The sequence below is a fragment of the Schistocerca nitens genome, chromosome 5 (assembly GCF_023898315.1).
Source record: "Schistocerca nitens isolate TAMUIC-IGC-003100 chromosome 5, iqSchNite1.1, whole genome shotgun sequence".
NCBI classification, from domain to species: domain Eukaryota; kingdom Metazoa; phylum Arthropoda; class Insecta; order Orthoptera; family Acrididae; genus Schistocerca; species Schistocerca nitens.
Genome location: NC_064618.1, coordinates 714663905 through 714685374, shown reverse-complemented (window position 1 = coordinate 714685374; position 21470 = coordinate 714663905). Strand labels below are relative to the sequence as shown.

Below are 21470 nucleotides of genomic sequence, written 5' to 3'. Positions count from 1 at the left end.
TACAGGCTGATATCTGCAACGTCGGTTTACTGAAGAATTCTTGAGAATATTCCAAGTTCAAATGTCATAAATTTCCTGAGACAGAAAAGCATTTATTTACAAATCAGCAGTGGTTTGGAAGGCGTCGCTGGTACGAAAATCAGCTTGCCCTTTTCTCGCACGATATGCTGCGGAGCTGTACCCTTTACAGACAGATTTCATATTCCTAGGTTTCCGGAAAGCGTTTGGCTCAGTACGAATGGACCCAGAAAGGTAATGACTGGTAGTGGTACAAGGTGCCTTGTGGCATGAACAGTATGGTGGCCTGCGGAAAAGGTATGTAGATCTAGAGGTACATGTACATGAAGATGTAGCGAGTCATCGTACAGTTTCACTTAGTTATGCTACTCTCGAGTAGTTCTGTATATGCTTCGTTGGAATGGTCACAATGAGAAATATTTCTTTCGAATACCTGATAAGCAAGGGTACCTAATCCACTGACGACTAATATTAAATATCTAATGTTCATCTTCGTCAGCTAAGAAGTGAATAGCTTTTTTTTTTTTTTTTTTGGTCATCAGTCTACTGACTGGTTTGATGCGGCCCGCCACGAATTCCTTTCCTGTGCTAACCTCTTCATCTCAGAGTAGCACTTGCAACCTACGTCCTCAATTATTTGCTTGACCTATTCCAATCTGTCTTCCTCTAGAGTTTTTGCCCTCTACAGCTCCCTCCAGTATCATGGAAGTCATTCCCTCATGTCTTAGCAGATGTCCTATCATCCTGTCCCTTCTCCTTATCAGTGTTTTCCACATATTCCTTTCCTCTCCGATTCTGCGTAGAACCTCCTCATTCCTTACCTTAGCAGTCCTCCTAATTTTCAACATTCGTCTATAGCACCACATCTCAAATGCTTCGATTCTCTTCTGTTCCGGTTTTCCCACAGTCCATGTTTCACTACCATACAATGCTGTACTCCAGACGTACATCCTCAGAAATTTCTTCCTCAAATTAAGGCCGGTATTTGATATTAGCAGACTTCTCTTGGCCAGAAATGCCTTTTTTGCCATAGCGAGTCTGCTTTTGATGTCCTCCTTGCTCCGTCCGTCATTGGTTATTTTACTGCCTAGGTAGCAGAATTCCTTAACTTCACTGAATTCGTGACCATCAATCCTGATGTTAAGTTTCTCGCTGTTCTCATTTCTACTACTTCTCATTACCTTCGTCTTTCTCCGATTTACTCCCAAACCATACTGTGTACTCATTAGACTGTTCATTCCGTGCAGCAGATCATTTAATTCTTCTTCACTTTCACTCAGGATGGCAATGTCATCAGCGAATCGTATCATTGATATTCTTTCACCTTGTATTTTAATTCCACTCCTGGACCTTTCTTTTATTTCCATCATTGCTTCCTCGATGTACAGATTGAAGAGTAGGAGCGAAAGGCTACAGCCTTGTCTTACACCCTTCTTAATACAAGCACTTCGTTCTTGATCGTCCACTCTTATTATTCCCTCTTGGTTGTTCAAAAAATGGCTCTGAGCACTATGGGACTTAACATCTTAGGTCATCAGTCCCCTAGAACTTAGAACTACTTAAACCTAACTAACCTAAGGACATCACACACATCCATGCCCGAGGCAGGATTCGAACCTGCGACCGTAGCAGTCCCGCGGTTCCGGACTGCAGCGCTAGAACCGCACGACCACCGCGGCCGGCCTCTTGGTTGTTGTACATATTGTATATGACCCGTCTCTCCCTATAGCTTACACCTACTTTTTTCAGAATCTCGAACAGCTTGCACCACTTTATATTGTCGAACGCTTTTTCCAGGTCGACAAATCCTATGAACGTGTCTTGATTTTTCTTTAGCCTTGCTTCCATTATTAGCCGTAACGTCAGAATTGCCTCTCTCGTCCCTTTACTTTTCGTAAAGCCAAACTGATCGTCACCTATCGCATTCTCAATTTTCTTTACATTCTTCTGTATATTATTCTTGTAAGCAGCTTCGATGCATGAGCTGTTAAGCTGATTGTGCTATAATTCTCGCACTTGTCAGCTCTTGCCGTCTTCGGAATTGTGTGGATGATGCTTTTCCGAAAGTCAGATGGTATATCGCCAGACTCATATATTCTACACACCAACGTGAATAGTCGTTTTGTTGCCACTTCCCCTAATGATTTTAGAAATTCTGATGGAATATTATCTATCCCTTCTGCCTTATTTGACCGTAAGTCCTCCAAAGCTCTTTTAAATTCCGTTTCTAATACTGGATCCCCTATCTCATCTAAATCGACTCATGTTTCTTATTCTATCACATCAGACAAATCTTCACCCTCATAGCGGCTTTCAATGCATTCTTTCCACCTATCTGCTCTCTCCTCTGCATTTAACAGTGGAATTCCCGTTGCACTCTCAATGTTACCACCGTTGCTTTTAATGTCACCAAAGGTTGTTTTGACTTTCCTGTATGCTGAGTCTGTCCTTCCGACAATCATAACTTTTTCGATGTCTTCACATTTTTCCTGCAGCCATTTCGTCTTAGCTTCCCTCCACTTCCTATTTATTTCATTCCTCAGCGACTTGTATTTCTTTATTCCTGATTTTCCCGGAACATGTTCGTACTTCCTCCTTTCATCAATCAAGTGAAGTATTTCTTCTGTTACCCATGGTTTCTTCGCAGCTACCTTCTTTGTACCTATGTTTTCCTTCTCAACTTCTATGATGGCCCTTTTTAGAGATGTCCATTCCTCTTCAACTGTACTGCCTACTGCGCTATTCCTTATTGCTGTATCTATAGCGTTAGAGAACTTCAACCGTATCTCGTCATTCCCTAGTACTTCCGTATCCCACTTCTTTGCGTATTGATTCTTCCTGACTAATGTCTTGAACTTCAGCCTACTCTTCATCACTACTATATTGTGATCTGAGTCTATATCTGCTCCTGGGTACGCCTTACAGTCCAGTATTTGATTTCGGAATCTCTGTCTGACCATGATGTAATCTAATTGAAATCTTCCCGTATCTCCCGGCCTTTTCCAAGTATACCTCCTCCTCTTGTGATTCTTGAACAGGGTATTCGCTATTACTAGCTGAAACTTGTTACAGAACTCAATTAGTCTTTCTCCTCTTTCATTCCTTGTCCCAAGCCCATATTCTCCTGTAACCTTTTCTTCTACTCCTTCCCCTACAACTGCATTCCAGTCGCCCATGACTATTAGATTTTCGTCCCCCTTTACATACTGAATTACCCTTTCAATATTCTCATACACTTTCTCTATCTGTTCATCTTCAGCTTGCGATGTCGGCATGTATACCTGAACTATCGTTGTCGGTGTTGGTCTGCTGTCGATTCTGATTAGAACAACCCGGTCACTGAACTGTTCACAGTAACACACCTTTTGCCCTACATTCCTATTTATAACGAATCCTACACCTGTTATACCATTTTCTGATGTTGTTGATATTACCCGATACTCATCTGACCAGAAATCCTTGTCTTCTTCCACTTCACTTCAATTTCCCTTTTCAGATTTTCTAGTTTCCCTACCACGTTCAAGCTTCTGACATTCCACGCCCCGACTCGTAGAACGTTATCGTTTCGTTGATTATTCAATCTTTTTCTCATGGTAACCTCTCCCTTGGCAGTCCCCTCCCGGAGATCCGAATGGGGGACTATTCCGGAATCTTTTGCCAATGGAGAGATCATCATGACACTTCTTCAATTACAGGCCACATGTCCTGTGGATACACGTTACGTGTCTTTAATGCAGTGGTTTCGATTGCCTTCTGCATCCTCATGTCGTTGATCATTGCTGATTCTTCCGCCTTTAGGGGCAATTTCCCACCCCTAGGACAAGAGAGTGCCCTGAACCTCTATCCGCTCCTCCGCCCTCTTTGACAAGGCCGTTGGCAGAATGAGGCTGACTTCTTATGCCGGAAGTCTTCGGCCACCAGTGCTACAAAGTAGATAAATATAGTCACTTTTGGATTGTAAGACTGACATCAAACTTTTTGCCAATAAGATGTTGGATTTCTTGGAAAATACATTGTCCTCATGAATGCTAATGTTCGTCTTTTGATAATCAAAATTCAGATAATAAATTTCTTCCTCTAACTCGTTCAGGAACGATAAGGTCCATCCCCAAGCTAATGTTGTACTATTTGTAACGAAAATAGGAAGGAAACTTTAGTGTACGTTTGTGAAAATATTAACCTCTGAAAATCATGAAATCGCGATGAAATTGTCTATGTATATAAATCAAGATTTAAATCTTCATTTGCTCAAAATCTTAAATCTCCAAGAGCTCTTCACCAACTTCTTTGAAATTTTGACACATCGTTGCATTCGAATACGCATCGTTTTACCGTATATAAATACAAATATAATACACAACATTGTTAGCAAAAATCTCGAAAACGTTCTTGAGCAATAAACTTCATATTTTTACATGATACCCTAATGAAAATTCAGATGCACATAGGCTATATTCTGATGTATAGGAGAACTTTTGTTACGAAAAGCCTCGAGAAATTCTTGCTCCATTTATTTATTTCAAATTTTGACAATTTATTCTGAAATAATTTGGATGGATGTAAGCTATATATTGTTAAATATATGTAAAAGTATATATATAATAAATGGGAGAAAGTTGTTAGGAAAAGTCTCGAAATGATCTAGACCATTTACTTCAAACTGCTACACAATGCTGTAATTAAACTTTAAGATGGACGTTCGCTATATATTTAGTTAAACAATAATGTACAGGTTTTCTGTCAGAGCTAACTCCAAAGAAAATGCTATTCATTCCTCTGCTGTGAATATATGTGGTTTTGTTACTTGGAGTCAGTTTTAACCACGATGAGTAGGGCTATTAAGCCATTCAGCAAAGCATCTCTTCCTTACATATTCTTCTTCATTATATGTACTATTAAACAAAAATTGTGTACGCAACAATGTGCCGTTTTGTTTAATTTCTCGCAGTCGCTTTTCACAAAATCATGAAAGTTGTATTTATGGCTTATCAGCTTGTAGGTAGAATACTACATCGGGATTTGAACTAGTAATGAAAATAAACAAAGCTCAAGATAAGAGAGAGGGGGAAGAGTGTGTGGACATAGAAGGGGGGTGGGAAGGAAATGGGGCGCTGAGAGAAAGAAGGAGGAGGTGGTGGAGGAGGAGGAGGACAGAAAGAGGGGGTAGAAGTTGATGGGTAGAGAGAGGGTAGAGGATGAGATGGGCAAGGAGAGGGGAAGGAGGACATAGTTACATATTCCAGAACTGCAAAGCATTGCCGGTCTCGCTATTATTTAATACACATTTTTCCTTGCAGGTCGGCGGCCGGGGTGGCCGAGCGGTTCTAGGTGCTACAGTCTGGAACCGCTCGACCGCTACGGTCGCAGGTTTCAATCCTGCCTCGGGCATGGATGTGTGTGATGTCCTTGGGTTAGTTACGTTTAAGTAGTTCTAAGTTCTAGGGGACTGATGACCTCAGAAGTTAAGTCCCATTGTGCTCAGAGCCATTTGAACCGTTTGAACCATCCTTACAAGTCCTCCAATTTGCACTCACCGCTTTGGCTGCAGTTTCATTTGTGGTACAAAATGATCGACCATTACCAATCGATTGTATCAACGTTTGGATTCCTTTTTTAAATTGTCGTAGAGAAAATAAATTTGTTTACACAGTTGCCTTTCACCAGTTGTCAACAGGTGCTGGAATCACCTAACTACACAACGCAATTCACTGAAGATTTATTGTTGCAACTGTGCATATTGAGTACATGAAATGACTACGTTTACCGATAAATAGCTCAAGCGGTTCTGAGGTGCCAGGTATAGAACCGTGCTAAAACATACATTTTACAAGGGGAGGCCACGACTTTTAGGTCAAGATTTATTTCAAACTTTGTACACCTTTAGTAGACCATTAAGAAAACATAACTGGCAAGTAGTGAGGTGCATTACGCTGGCAATTCCGAGAAAGTCGCTAGAGAAGTTTGACGCGTCTAATATATGGCTTATATAGCTATGAGTAGATACCAGACGTTAGGGTTCGTGGTGGTCAAGTGATTAGCGATCGAGATTTGGAAAAGAAACGTGTAGGAAGTGACGGTTCGTCTCCTGCTCGAACTTAATTTCTAATCTATGCTATCGAAAGAAAGAGATATTTTTCAAAATGTCACCGAGGTGTGTTTTCCCTTAGAAACCCTGAAAGTTCCCAGTAAGTGCTGAAATACCGCATTAATTCGATGTAGTACACGCCGTTTCAATTTATGTTTTTTGTGTCTGTATGACCAATACCATTTTGCAACGTGTGATGTCGACGGCACATACGACGAGTAACCGTACACTGCTCTTGTGATCTGGCACACTGTGACTTAATATAACAGTGCATAACGTCATTCATATCATTGTTTATAGTGGTTTGACTAAGGATTTCTAAGCCTGTCCCTCTTCCTTAAGGATTTAATGAAAAATAGTTAATAGTCAAATATCACATGAAATTCACCACAACTTCATGAAAACGCACGTGTTTTCTTCATCATATTGCGACTCAAATATCACATAAATTAACTAATGTGACCAGCGAAGAAATAAATATAGGTTACAAAATAAGTGTTAGCAGGACTCGAATCGTCGCTTCATTTCCGACCTTCTTGCAATGCTCGAACACCAACAACTGCCGGCCGCGGTGGTCTAGCGGTTCTAGGCGCTCAGTCCGGAACCGCGCGACTGCTACGGTCGCAGGTTCGAATCCTGCCTTGGGCATGGATGTGTGTGGTGTCCTTAGGTTAGTTAGGTTTAAGTAGTTCTAAGTTCTAGGGGACTGATGACCACAGATGTTAAGTCCCATAGTGCTCAGAGCCATTTGAACCATTTTGAACCACTAACAACTTGTCTACAATGAGTACTTACAGTGCGTACCTTTGCACTGATACATCAGTTACATAATAGGCGCATAAAACTCCTCTTGCTATTTTCTCGGATTTTCCAGAGTAGTGCCCTTTACTAATTGCATATTATCTTGTTTTAATGGCCTACTAGACGTGTACTAAGGGTGAAGTAAATCCGTGTCCTCCCCTTGCTGGTGTGGGCTGTAGCCTCCACGGACGGCAATTTAGGCGCTGACTCTGGCAACCCTCAATCGTACAGACGGCGAATACTATCCTGGGATATTTTATGCCATATCTGCTCGACCTTTTGAAATAGTTTTGTAAGAGTTGACAGACGAGTCGCACGGGTCACTTCTCGCCCCATCATATCCCACACTTGTTCGATTGGAGAGAAGTCCGGAGATCGTACTGGCCAGAGAAGTTGCTGCACATTTCGCAGAGCACATTGAGTTCCACAGTGTTTGGGCGAGCATTTTCTTGCTGGGACAACCATCTCCTTCCTGTTTCAAGAACGGCTGAACAATAGGTTCAACAACGTTCAGCACGTACCGAGTTCTGGTTAGCATCCCTTCCAGAAACAACAAAGGTACATTAGAGTTGTAGCTTGGTGCAACCCAGATCGTAAGGCCTGGGTTGGAACGAGCGCTGGTTTCTCTGCTTAAGACCACAACGCGCCATTCCACCTTTCAAGAAACGCTCTGACGGCACAAGTCGAGAGCTGTGCACCTTGATGCTGAAGCGTGATTGGCAGACTGGCTAGAGCTGTGCTTGCCCATAGTCTCACTACTAATAACGGGTTTGCAACAGTTTATGTTGACGCTGCGCCCACCAAACGACAACCCAGCACCAGACCTTACCAGATACGAAGAACTTATGCGCCAAGTACATAGCCTGTCGAAAACAGACATCTGGAAAACTACAGTAGTGTGTGTTTCTACTGCAGATATCCTGCGCACGTTTTACGGTACTGCGATGGACGGAGGCGAGTTTTCGACGACTACTGAGTCACGAGACTTCTACCGTCACAGCAGTTCAGTTCACGCCTGTCAACAGAGACAATTGTAGCCAATCTGTGGGACGAAGGCCATCGCCTTACAACCTGACGGGCTCTTGTGAACTGAGGGACATCCATTTCTGTAAAGTCGGATGCTTATCGTCGTCAAGGAATGTCGTCAAGGGATAGTTTAGGTGCCACGAGAGTGTTACGGAGAAGCTCAGTAAATTCCAACGTTGCAAAAGAGGCGTTGTGCATCACGGAGAAATTTGCTATTCTAATATCGTGAGAGCACTTTCCAGGAAGAGTCGGGTAACATATTACATCCCCCCTCCCCCTCATATAAGCCTAGAGTACTGCCACGAGAAGAATATTCGAGAAATTAGAACCAGTACAAGTGCTTACCGACAATAGTTCTTCGACGCGCTTGCGGAGTATGATGTAGATGTAGAACTGAAACTAAAGGACACTACGTTCCATGATGTGAAAGCAACTGTGCGAAAATTGCAAATGAGAAATACATCCAGACGACACGTACATGCATTGAAAGAGTAACTATGAATTACCTTTTTAACAAAAGGCAATCATAATGTTGCCAACGGCCTTACCGCAGTGGTAACACCGGTTCTCGTCAGGTCACCGAAGTTAAGCACTCTCTGGCTGGGGTTGCACTTCGATCGGTGACCATCCGATCTGCCGAGCGCTGTTGGCCAGCGGGGTGTACTCAGCCCTTGGGAGGCCAACTGAGGAACTACTTGAATGAGAAGTAGCGGCTTTGGGAACTGACATACGGACGGGAGAGCGGTGTGGTGACCACCTGCCCCTCCATATCCGCATCTAGTGACAACTGTGGTCTGAGGATGACACGGCGGCCAGTCGGTACCTTTGGGTCTTCATGGTCTGTTCGGGAGGGGTTTCGTTTTAGTTTTTATTCATAATGTTATTTTCAGATATGACTTCTTGCAGGCGTCGGAAGCACTCATACACTTTGGAAGATGTTTGGTGTTGAAGACATTGTTTTCCAATAAGAATCAACGAGAGGGGTTCCAGTGGTCAGTCGAATTGCTCAGTTAAACTGTGAAGTTTTTGTTGTTTGCAAAAACCTATTTACGCCACACAAAAGATATCTCCACGCCAGTGATGATCGAAATCGTTCTAGTTGATCAACGAGAACTTCAGATCGTTAACTGTTATGAGCAGCCTCTACTCATCTTTAACTCCAGGAAGGGCAGCTTAGTGTTGTCGACGAAGAATCGTCCTCTGTTACCACTACAGACAATACAGGGGAGGAAGTTCTTACCATACTGCCTATACGAACAACGTGGGTGAGTGATAGCCACTTTTCGGATTCTTTGTATTCCGGAGTGGAGAAAAGAGAGACCAAGTAGCCCACCATTTCAACAGGCAGCCCACCATTTCAACACTGCGGATCATGCACTAAGTAGCCAGAGCTCATATAGAGCGACACCTGCTGAATATCAGGTAATCTTGGAGGAATTGAGGAAGATACTGCAAGAAGACGTCATATAACCTCCAGAGGGTCTTTGGTCCTCTTCTGTGCTCATTGTGAAGAAGGAGGCTGGCACACGGTGTTTCTGCGTTAACTACTGATGCATGAACAAAATCATGAAGAAGGATGTCTGTCATGCATTGATGGCAAATTAGATTGCTTGAAAGGAATAATGTACGAGTATTTCAAAATGGTTCAAATGGCTCTGAGCACTATGGGACTCAACTGCTGAGGTTATTAGTCCCCTAGAACTTAGAACTAGTTAAACCTAACTAACCTAAGGACATCACAAACATCCATGCCCGAGGCAGGATTCGAACCTGCGACCGTAGCGGTCTTGCGGTTCCAGACTGCAGCGCCTTTAACCGCACGGCCACTTCGGCCGGCCACGAGTATTTCCACTGATGACAAGGCTGTTATGGAAAATTCTTCTTTTGTAACACCTGAGAGCCTCTGTGAAATTACAGTTATTCCGTCCGTACTTTGAAACGCTCCAGACAACTTCGACACTATGATGGACAAACTACTTCGACACCTTAAATGGACGGTGTCTGAGTTGCCTGGACGACATTGTCATTTTTATAAAACATCAGAACAACGTCTTAGCTGCCTAACAATCTTCTTGAATTGTATTCAGACTGTGTGCCTCCAACTGAATCAAAAAATTGCCCTTTCCTGCCCAGAAAATAAAAGTCTTGGGGCATGTAATGAATGAATGATAATGGAATCCATCCCAGCCCACAGAAAATAGGAGCAGTCACACATTTCTCGACTCCTCAGCACATTACTGATGTGATAAGTTTTCTCGGAACTCTGCACGTACCACCGTTTATTAAGAAGGGGCTTTTGTACCAATGTATGTCCGTTGCTAGAAATGCTGCAGCGAGAGGCAAAAATTTTCCTGGAACAAGGTGCAAGAAAAATCTTCCCTTGTCCTTAACGAGACGCTAATACCTTCTCCAGTGGTAGCATTTTATAATGAGAATGCTGAGACCGAACTTAACAGCAAAACTAGCAGTTGTGGGATAGGTGCAGTTATAGTGCAAATTCGAGTAGTTGCTGACTAGCCTGAAGAATCAACTGATAACTTGGGTTGGGAGATTTCAGGAGTATGACGTCACAATAGTATACAAATTGAACGCAAGCACAGGGACGCTGACTCCTTTCAGTGACTCCTTTGGCGTATCACAGCAGCGTGGATGAAATCTCAGTCATCGCTCCAATAAATGACATTGCAGCGTAACATAGACAAGATTCCGCCCTACTGAAACCACAGAATCGATGAAGAACGAGAAACCAACTAAAGAAAAATTCTCATTCATAAACGGAACGTTATATAAGAGTATCTGTGATTAAATACGGCGAAAATGGTTGCTCGTCATCCCAGCTCATCTACGGCCAGTTATCCATATGTACTCCGACCCTCCAGCATCGGGTCACCTGGGATTCGTGAAAACTAGACAGAATCAGACGCAGGTATCCCTTTACCGATCCGTTAGATACTACTAAGTGATGGAAACACGCGCTCCAGTTATATTCGAGGCATATGATACCAATTCCGCTTGCAGCAGCAACATTCCATCGAACTGGAATCGACCTCATGGGGAGGTTCCCGAAGTAGACAAACGCGAGCCAGTATTCTGTGCTGTCTATCTCACCCCTATCCTGTCACCAAATCTGTGCCGACTGCCGAAGGTCTATAAATTGCAAAGGTCCTAGCAAAAAACATAATTTTTAAACAAGGAGGACCCAGTGTGACGATTTCTGATCGTGAAACTTTTTCTCCAGTGGAGACGTATCAGAGGTAATTTCCGTTTTGACGTCACCGCACACAACACAGAGAAGCCAGACACCCATGCTTCACGCGGGCTTTCTGCTCCGTGATCGCTTGGTAACACCACACACCCGCGACTGAGATGTAGAACGGGAGACTTGGTATGGACAATCGGAAAAGTTACTACAGCGCTACTTTCCGCATTATCGTGACTTTCGTCCCTTGTCAGATATCAATATGAAGTAGAGAATTATGACCTTTCATCAAGAAGAGGAAAACGCAGATTCGCAGTCCATCTTCTCCGCGTGAAGTCCAACTGCAGTCCATAAGCTCGTATTGATGATGGGACTTTCAAAGGAACTGACGGCCACTCGAATATAGCAGTGTTTCGACGATGGGGGCTACGTTCCATGTTCATCATAGTGAAGAGAATCTAACAACACGATCAGAACGCTAGGATCCACCAGCGCAAATTTCCAGAGGACCGTTGGCAAAATCTAGACGCACTGCGCTTAGGTTAGTTCCAATGAGAACTTCTGAAACAACCTCCAGAGAGGGAGCAAAGTCACAAACTGTGGATCTTGCAGTGTGGTAAAGTAGTTACCACAACTGAATGGCGAGCTGCAGGCTGTCGAGCTAGAATCGATTATCTCCAACTGATTGTTATTTAATATATATTGTTAATGGCTGGTTCTTGATGTATCCTACGTTTGCAATATTTTTAAATACTGGAGTATTTGTTTTTAATATAAATGCCATCTTAAGGTGCTCCACTCTCTGTCTAGGATGTCATTTACTTTCTGCTTGTACGTTGGTATGCGGAATACCACATTAGAGGTTACTCCATAATTCAGGTTTCTTATGTCAATAGCGTCTACAGAGAATGTATCCACACGTGAAAACATCTACACGAACCGGCTTTATGACGACTTTGCAGGGCCATACAGGGCGATAGATCAGTCGGAATAAGGTGTGTCAGATACTGATTTCTCTTCTGAGACAAGTGCACAGCATAGGCTGTAGCCGGCGATGGCCTACCCGTGGCAGAGTACTTTCAAAAGACTTTTCGCCATTCACTGTACGGCAGTAGGTCTTTCTAGCTGAAGTGCATCCCTTTGAGATGTTTGTTAAACCGACCAAACACTGAAAGTAACAGCACGACATATTCAGGCTGCAGGGCGGATTCTCAAGCTTTCCCCCCTTGGACTTGGCATTGGTCTGGAGCGAATTCGACGTTCTAACTCATCCAAAGGTATTGTATTGGATTCAGACCAGGACTACAGTATATTTTTAGAATGTTATTATCACCAAACCTCTGCCTTACAGATGTTACTTTGACAGGATGCATTGTCATACTGACATAATCAATTGTTGTCTCCCAACTGTTTCTCTACTGCGCACACCACAGAATGGTGTAAAATGTGATCATCTGCTTTCGATTTTAGCGTTTTCTTAAGTGTAGTAACGGGACCGCACCTTAACCACGAAAAACAACCCCACATCGTAACACCACTTCCTCTGTACTATGCTTGTGGTACTACAAATGATGACAAGTATCGTTCTCCAGAACATTCGCTAAACCCAAACACTTCCACCGGATATCCGCAGGGAACAACGAGATTAACCACTCCAAATCATTCTTTTTCTGTCATCCACTATCAAATAGCGTTGATCTTTACACCACCTCAGGCGTCACTCATGAGAACATACTCGATTATTTTATTTTTTAGTCATCGTTCTTCTGACTGGTGTGATGCAGTGCTTCACGAATTACTCCCCAGCGTCAACTTCTCCATATCAGAGTAGGACCTGCACCCTACGTCTTTCATTATCTGTTGAATGTATACTAATCTCTGTCTTCCCCTCCATTGTCCTGCCTGGTATTCTTGTCAGTGTATTCCATATGTTCCTTCCTTCTCTGATGCTCCGATTCTGCGGAGAACCTCCCCATTCCTTATCAGTCCACTGTCTTTTTACCTCTATACGCACAGTCACTGTGTTCGCCGAACTGTTGGTAATACTGCGGAACTCACGAGTGATTCCTTTCACTGTTTTCATGTGACGATTCACAACCACCCTACACAGTGCTCGACTGTCCCCGCCCATCAGTACATGAGATCCGCATGGTCTTAATTTAGCTATGGTTATACCTTCGCGCTTCTATTTTACAGTCAGATACCCATCAGTCGACTTGGGAAGCTTTAAATGCCCCAGATGGGAGCGACCAGTTCTGCTGTTAATGCATCACTGCTGAGCACGCAATATTCATGGCCCCCTTTTATACTGGCGGGACCTCTCCTCATGACTTCTAATGAGCAGTTCCGCATTACTCAAGCGATCCAGTACATTTACTTCACTTGCAAAAGCGATTAACTCCTGATGTGCTGTCATATTCGCTACACACCTGTTTGTAACACACTCCTCATATCGCGTCTACGCCAAATGAAACAGTTAGGCACAACATTCTTTTGTCATAAACGACATATTTTCAAACAGGACCCATTCTGTGAATTTTGATCACTCGATTTGTTTAAGTGTTAGAGGACAGTACTAATTCCTATCTGAAACTACATTATGACTTTTTAATTTTTTTTTTAAATTAGACCACATTCTTGACTGTCTGTCTGTTCAGTGCTAACTTTCTGTTCAGTACAAAGTTTGTAGTTCACTTTAGACAAACTTCCTGATGAATTTGAGACTTGAAATTTTAAACATAGCTTATAAACGGATGATTGTACAGTATTAACCCGACGTCTTGTCAGCCTGTGTGATAAGAGTGAGGTGTGGGTGAAAAAAAACATTGGTAACACCTTATATCGCGGCAGCCCTACAGCACAGATGTGTTGAGCAGGTAGTGTAAGAATGTGTTCGAGACAGTGTGGGAGTAGATGGGTACGGCTGAGCACAGATGGTGGAAGAGGAAATAACTTTTTAACACATTTCTAAACTGGACTAAATGTATAAAATAACTTATCCTAGGCACGTAACGAAGAAGCCACATACATATACTCCTAAAAAATTTGTCTTGTGAATTTGTGATATTGGTGACAAAACTTTTATGATTTATAAAGATAAACATATATCACTTGCAATACGTAGTAGTTATAAGGTGAAGTAATCGTACGTCTACTATGTGTTCCATGTGCTTCACGATTTGCATTACATATCTTACAAATATTGTCATATCTACTAAAATTCACAAGGAAAAATTTTCAGGACTATTTGTGTGGTGTCAGGAATCTGCACGGGGATAGGAGAAATCAGTTTATAGATTTTAATCTGATTTAAACACGCATTATATCGAAATTTTTTGTTTTAATAATTATATAGTCTTATCATAATGCACGAGCTATTCTGTATTGTAAAGCGCCATCATTTTGTTTTGTTCTGCTACTGCACAAGATTTGACTTTATTCTGTTGCAGCCAGTGCGCACTTAGGCTCCCTGCACAATAGCGATTTACTATCGAGAGCTGTCAGCTTTATTTTCTCCCGCGTTGCAGCAGTCCATGTGAAACAATAAAGCCACGCCCACTTCGTCGATGCTGCTACGAACTCAGCACAAGGACGTGGAATGGGAATTGAGTTCGCCATCCACTGCTGCATTGCAGGAACTTTGCCAATCACCGCGAAGCAGCAGCCGTTGTTGGTGAGTGGGGCAGTGCAGATACACCACGGAAGCAACCGGTCTGCACGTGAAATTGTTCTTTGAAAAGATGAAAAAGTACCCTGAAATATAGGAGGCACTTCGCAGGGAGTATCGTGAGAGGATCTACAACAAATCCGCTTGGTTTCAAGCCCGTCAAAAATTTTGTGAGGATCTTGATGTGAAAGTGGATCAGAAGGGAATGATACTGTTTCTTATTTGTGTCCTAGTGTGGAGTTTCTGCTCGGCTATAGCCATTTACAACCTGAATAGCGGTAAGTTGCATATTATTTGCTAACTGACGAGAGCCCTTTCAGCTGAATGAACGAATCCGCCGCGAGGGATTAGCCGAGCGGTCAATGGCGCTGCAGTCATGGACTGTGCGGCTGATCCCGGCGGAGGTTCGAGTCCTCCCTCGGGCATGGGTGTGTGTGTTTGTACTTAGGGTAATTTAGGTTAAGTAGTGTGTAAGATCAGGGACTGATGACCTTAGCAGTTAAGTCCCATAAGTTACTAAAAAAAATTTTTAGAGTAAAATAAACTCTGTTTAAAACTTAAACGTAATCCATGCTTTATTCCGTTGCAGCCAAAAAATAATTAATTGCATATATTTCAATACTGATGTAAATTAAATAGTCTTTCGCGTTCGACAGTAAATTAATTACATGTTCACTACAATTGTTACGGACCAGACTTACATACGTCTTTCTTACCATGATACTTTTCCAACTTTTCCTAGAAAGTTATCAGCGAAAACATTACTTCTGCTATCAAGAGAACTCCTTCTTTGGGTTGATGAGATTTTATTGCCCACATCACATAACCCCTATATGCCTAAGGTGTGTTCCAAGTTGAAACTGGCTCTGGAACGGCAGTAGTTGTGAAGCATACATCAACATTTCATAATGGTGACAGTAAGGCTGAGCTTTAATTTCTGAAATATTATCCTTCCATTAGTTAGAATTCTAACTGCGCACTATGACTAACTCGGGGAACGATTTATACGGTAGTTAAAGATTCGTTTATTGTAAGGGAAGATAATTCTGGTTTGTGGTTACATGACAAAATTAGACAGGTTAGATTAGGCGGCAGTGAGAGACTCATTCCGTAGTCCTTGCAGTGACTGCAGTTCTGCTGTTAAATCCTCAAACTATCCTACAGTCCTTCTAAAATACACTCCTGGAAATGGAAAAAAGAACACATTGACACCGGTGTGTCAGACCCACCATACTTGCTCCGGACACTGCGAGAGGGCTGTACAAGCAATGATCACACGCACGGCACAGCGGACACACCAGGAACCGCGGTGTTGGCCGTCGAATGGCGCTAGCTGCGCAGCATTTGTGCACCGCCGCCATCAGTGTCAGCCAGTTTGCCGTGGCATACGGAGCTCCATCGCAGTCTTTAACACTGGTTGCATGCTCTGAGAGCGTGCACGTGAACCGTATGTGCAGTTGACGGACTTTGAGCGAGGGCGTATAGTGGGCATGCGGGAGGCCGGGTGGACGTACCGCCGAATTGCTCAACACGTGGGGCGTGAGGTCTCCACAGTACATCGATGTTGTCGCCAGTGGTCGGCGGAAAGTGCACGTGCCCGTCGACCTGGGACCGGACCGCAGCGACGCACGGATGCACGCCAAGACCGTAGGATCCTACGCAGTGCCGTAGGGGACCGCACCGCCACTTCCCAGCAAATTAGGGACACTGTTGCTTCTGGGGTATCGGCGAGGACCATTCGCAACCGTCTCCATGAAGCTGGGCTACGGTCCCGCACACCGTTAGGCCGTCTTCCGCTCACGCCCCAACATCGTGCAGCCCGCCTCCAGTGGTGTCGCGACAGGCGTGAATGGAAGGACGAATGGAGACGTGTCGTCTTCAGCGATGAGAGTCGCTTCTGCCTTGGTGCCAATGATGGTCGTATGCGTGTTTGGCGCCGTGCAGGTGAGCGCCACAATCAGGACTGCATACGACCGAGGCACACAGGGCCAACACCCGGCATCATGGTGTGGGGAGCGATCTCCTACACTGGCCGTACACCACTGGTGATCGTCGAGGGGACACTGAATAGTGCACGGTACATCCAAACCGTCATCGAACCCATCGTTCTACCATTCCTAGACCGGCAAGGGAACTTGCTGTTCCAACAGGACAATGCACGTCCGCATGTATCCCGTGCCACCCAACGTGCTCTAGAAGGTGTAAGTCAACTACCCTGGCCAGCAAGATCTCCGGATCTGTCCCCCATTGAGCATGTTTGGGACTGGATGAAGCGTCGTCTCACGCGGTCTGCACGTCCAGCACGAACGCTGGTCCAACTGAGGCGCCAGGTGGAAATGGCATGGCAAGCCGTTCCACAGGACTACATCCAGCATCTCTACGATCGTCTCCATGGGAGAATAGCAGCCTGCATTGCTGCGAAAGGTGGATATACACTGTACTAGTGTCGACATTGTGCATGCTCTGTTGCCTGTGTCTATGTGCCTGTGGTTCCGTCAGTGTGATCATGTGATGTATCTGACCCCAGGAATGTGCCAATAAAGTTTCCCCTTCCTGGGACAATGAATTCACGGTGTTCTTATTTCAATTTCCAGGAGTGTACTTCACGGTGTCTCTCTATAGAAAGTGAAGCGAACGCTACCTTCAGCACTTAGAACTAATCGACGGGAGAGCCCAAAACTTGATGTTGGGTTTCTTAATGTTTTCGTACATGTAATGAGCATGCACTGCCTTTTTTGCCTACCTCTTTGGTGGTTAGCTTCTAATCTAGTACGGCTGCGTGATTATCACTGTGATACCTCCGAGCGCGCACTGCAACGATCTCGCTGCGACCACGCACTGATGTCACTCGCTTGTGTGGACCCAGCCTTAGCGGAATTCATTCTACTTATCACCATTCAGGGTCAGAGCATCAATTACAAGTCTTACAGCTAAAGGACTTTTTAAACATTTCATATCTGTTCGTCAGGCACCCTGAGCTCCCAGTTGGTGCACATCGACAGCGCAGAAAGATGCGTATATAGCTTCTTTTCTGTGTTTCATTCGTAGATTCTTACTATTAAATTGCGTGTGTGTTTCGTATAGGAGGTGTAATTTCGAGTTTTAGTTACTGTAATCGTAACTTCAGGCAGATTGTAGCGCAGTCGTCAGGCATTTGTACAGGTTAGTTCATACAATATTTGCGTGTTTCCCTTACGTTATTTAGGCACGGACTCGTGTTTCAGTAAGTATTGTTCAACATCGATTAGAATTGGTACGGGTGGAGGTTATACTTAACAGCCGAACTAAGTTTATAATTGGCTTCTTCTACCGACCCCCGGACTCCGATGATATAGTTGCTGAACAGTTCAGTGAAAATTTGAGTCTCGTAACAAATAAATACCCCACTCATACGGTTGGCGGGGACTTCAACCTTCCCTCGATATGTTGGCAAAAATACTTGTACAAAACCGGTGGGAGGCAGAAAACATCTACCGAGATTGTGCTAAATGCTTTCTCCGAAAATTATTTCGAGCAGTTAGTTCACGAACCCACGCGAATTGTAAATGGTTGCGAAAACACACTTGACCTCTTAGCCACAAACAATCCAGAGCTAATAGAGAGCATAATGACTGATACAGGGATTAGTGATCACAAGGTCGTTCTAGCTAGGCTCAATACCGTTTCTTCCAAATCCACCAGAAACAAACGCAAAATAATTTTATTTAAAAGAAGCGGATAAAGTGTCACTAGAAGCCTTCCTAAGAGACAATCTCCATTCCTTCCGAACTGACTATGCAAATGTAGACGAGATGTGGCTCAAAATCAAAGATATAGTAGCAACAGCAATTGAGAGATTCATACCTCATTAATTGGTAAGAGATGGAACTGATCCCCCATAGTACACAAAACAGGTCCGAACGCTATTGCAGAGGCAACGGAAAAAGCATGCGAAGTTCAGAAGAACGCGAAATCCCGAAGATTGGCTAAAATTTACAGACGCGCGAAATTAGGCACGGGCTTCAATGCGAGATGCCTTTCATAGGTTCCACAACGAAACATTGTCTTGAAATTTGGTAGAAAATCCGAAGAAATTCTGGTCGTATGTGGAGTACACAAGCGGCAAGACGCAGTCAATACCTTCGCTGCGCAGTGCCGATGGTACTGTTACCGACGACTGTGCCACTAAAGCGAAGTTATTGAACGCAGTTTTCCGAAATTCCTTCACAAGGGAAGACGAATGGAATATTCCAGAATTTGAAACACCAACAGCTGTTAGCATGAGTTTCTTAGAAGTAGATACCTTAGGGGTTGCGAAGCAACTCAAATCGCTTGATACGGGCAAGTCTTCAGGTCCAGATTGTGTACCGATTAGGTTCCTTTCAGATTACGCTGATACAATAGCTCCCTACTTAGCAATCATATAGAACCGCTCATTCACCGATAGATCTGTAACTACAAATTGGAAAATTGCGCAGGTTGCACCAGTATTTAAGAAGGGTAGTAGGAGTAATCCATCGAACTACAGACCTATATCATTGACGTCGGTTTGCAGTAGGGTTTCGGAGCATATGCTGTATTCAAACACTATGAATCACCTCGAAGGGAACGATCTATTGATACGTAATCAGCATGGTTTCAGAAAACATCGTTCTTGTGCAACGCAGCTAACTCTTTATATGCACGAAGTAATGGCCGCTATCGACAGGGGATCTCAAGTTGATTCCGTATTTCTAGATTTCCGGAAAGCTCTTGACACCGTTCCACACAAGCGACTTCTAATCAAGCTGCGGGCCTATGGGGTATCGTCTCAGTTGTGCGACTGGATTCGTGATTTCCTGTCAGGAAGGTCGCAGTTCGTAGTAATATACGGAAAATCATCGAGTAAAACTGAAGTGATATCAGGTGTTCCTCAGGGAAGCGTCCTGGGACCTCTGCTGTTCCTGATCTATATAAATTATCTGGGTGACAATCTGAGCAGTTCTCTTAGGTTGTTCGCAGATGATGCTGTAATTTACCGTCTAGTAAGGTCATCCGCAGACCAGTATCAGTTGCAAAGCGATTTAGAAAAGATTGCTGTATGGTGTGGCAGGTGGCAGTTGACGCTAAATAACGAAAAGTGTGAGGATATCCACATGAGTTCCAAAAGAAATCCGTTGGAATTCGATTACTCGATAAACAGTACAATTCTCAAGGCTGCCAATTCAACTTAGTACTTGAGTGTTAAAATTACGAACAACGTCAGTTGGAAAGACAACATATATAATATTGTGGGGAAGGCGAGCCAAAGGCTGCCGTACGTTAACAGCTGCCTCTGTCATGTTTGTCGGATTCGGTGTTAACGAATTTATACAATTAAGGTAAAGGCCGAATTCCTGAAATATGTCTTTATCTTGCCTATCATCTTGCGAGGCGTTATATGTGTAATGTAGAGCATGTTGTACACGTTATGCCAGTCTGAATTTCATGGGTTTTATTTAAATAGTCATTTTTATAAAGTTGCCCCCCCTTCCACCGTAAGAGCCGTATTAAAAACAAATTGCACTTTGGTGGCAAATACTTTCTTTGTGTGAGTTGTTAAAAATTTTAGTTTAAAGTAATCTGGTGTGTTGCAGATTTGCACCAGTGTAGTTTTTCAGAGGTCGTTGTGAGCGGACGTGACTACGGCCGTGTTGAAAGGGAGCCGAAGCTTCTAAGCCCGAAGGCTTCTACTGTTGTTTTTTTTTAAAAAAAGGTTATTCTGCCTCGGAATAATTATAACTTGATATTTTAAGGGTGCTTTCTGATTGTAATTTTAAATTTGTTTTTGAAAAGGCTTTTAGGAATAAAATGCACATTTATTAAAGGTAATTTTATTTTCCATCAGTTACATCCCGGCAACTACTTCCACGCTCACATAGTGTGTTAATGTTCCTGGTGAATCGCTAGTAAATAAAGTAAATTCTTTATGAAAAGATTTTGAAAGTAAATTTACGGTTCAATAGTGGCCAAAGTATCATGTCGACTTTATTATTTAAATAGAATTAATTACGTTCTTCTGTAGCTGTGTAAAGAAGCACCGAAGAAGACTTCAGCGACGTAAGATGTTCGGAATTTGACGAATCCTATCAGCATACCAGTGTCTCTAATCAGTCTACCGCTGTCAGGAGAAGAGGCTCAACAGAAGTGTTTTCTAGAATATCAAATAAAAGCAAAAACCTAGTTCCGATACGGTTGGGGTATTTGTTATTAAGGTTAGCATATCAAGTGCTCAAAAATTTGACTTTGAGTCCAGACACATTTCATGAATATTTAGGGCAACTTGTGTATTTTTGTTTTCACAGCAACTAGCTCTCTTTCGGTGCCACATCAACACGAAAGGAGAATGCGTCCGTGTTTATTCGTTTATTTTCCCTAGGAAAGACCATTTTCCTTCTCACCTTTTCCTTGTGAATGTGTATCTGTAAATGGAAGGAAATGAGTGGTTTGAGATCAACTCCAATGTACTAAGAGCTTGTCGTAGAGTCGTAGTTTCATAGTGCCAAACTAGCGTTAGGACAGTTTTTGCTAAAACCAGAGCAACTGGTCAGTCACAGATGGTGGAAGCCCTTTTTGGCGAGATACAAGTGCGTAGATGGCAATGACTGTTTCGCCCGTCTCAGACTGCGCGGCCGGGCAGGGAAGACAAAGTACCTTCTTTCAGAGGGACTTGGTAA

The 21470-nt window shown here is 43.4% G+C and overlaps 1 protein-coding gene across 1 annotated transcript in view; it reads right to left on the bottom strand.

The window, feature by feature from the left end:
- Positions 1 to 21470, bottom strand: part of LOC126260679 (delta-like protein 1) — a 124414-nt gene that overhangs the window by 37314 nt on the left and 65630 nt on the right. The window lies entirely within an intron of this gene.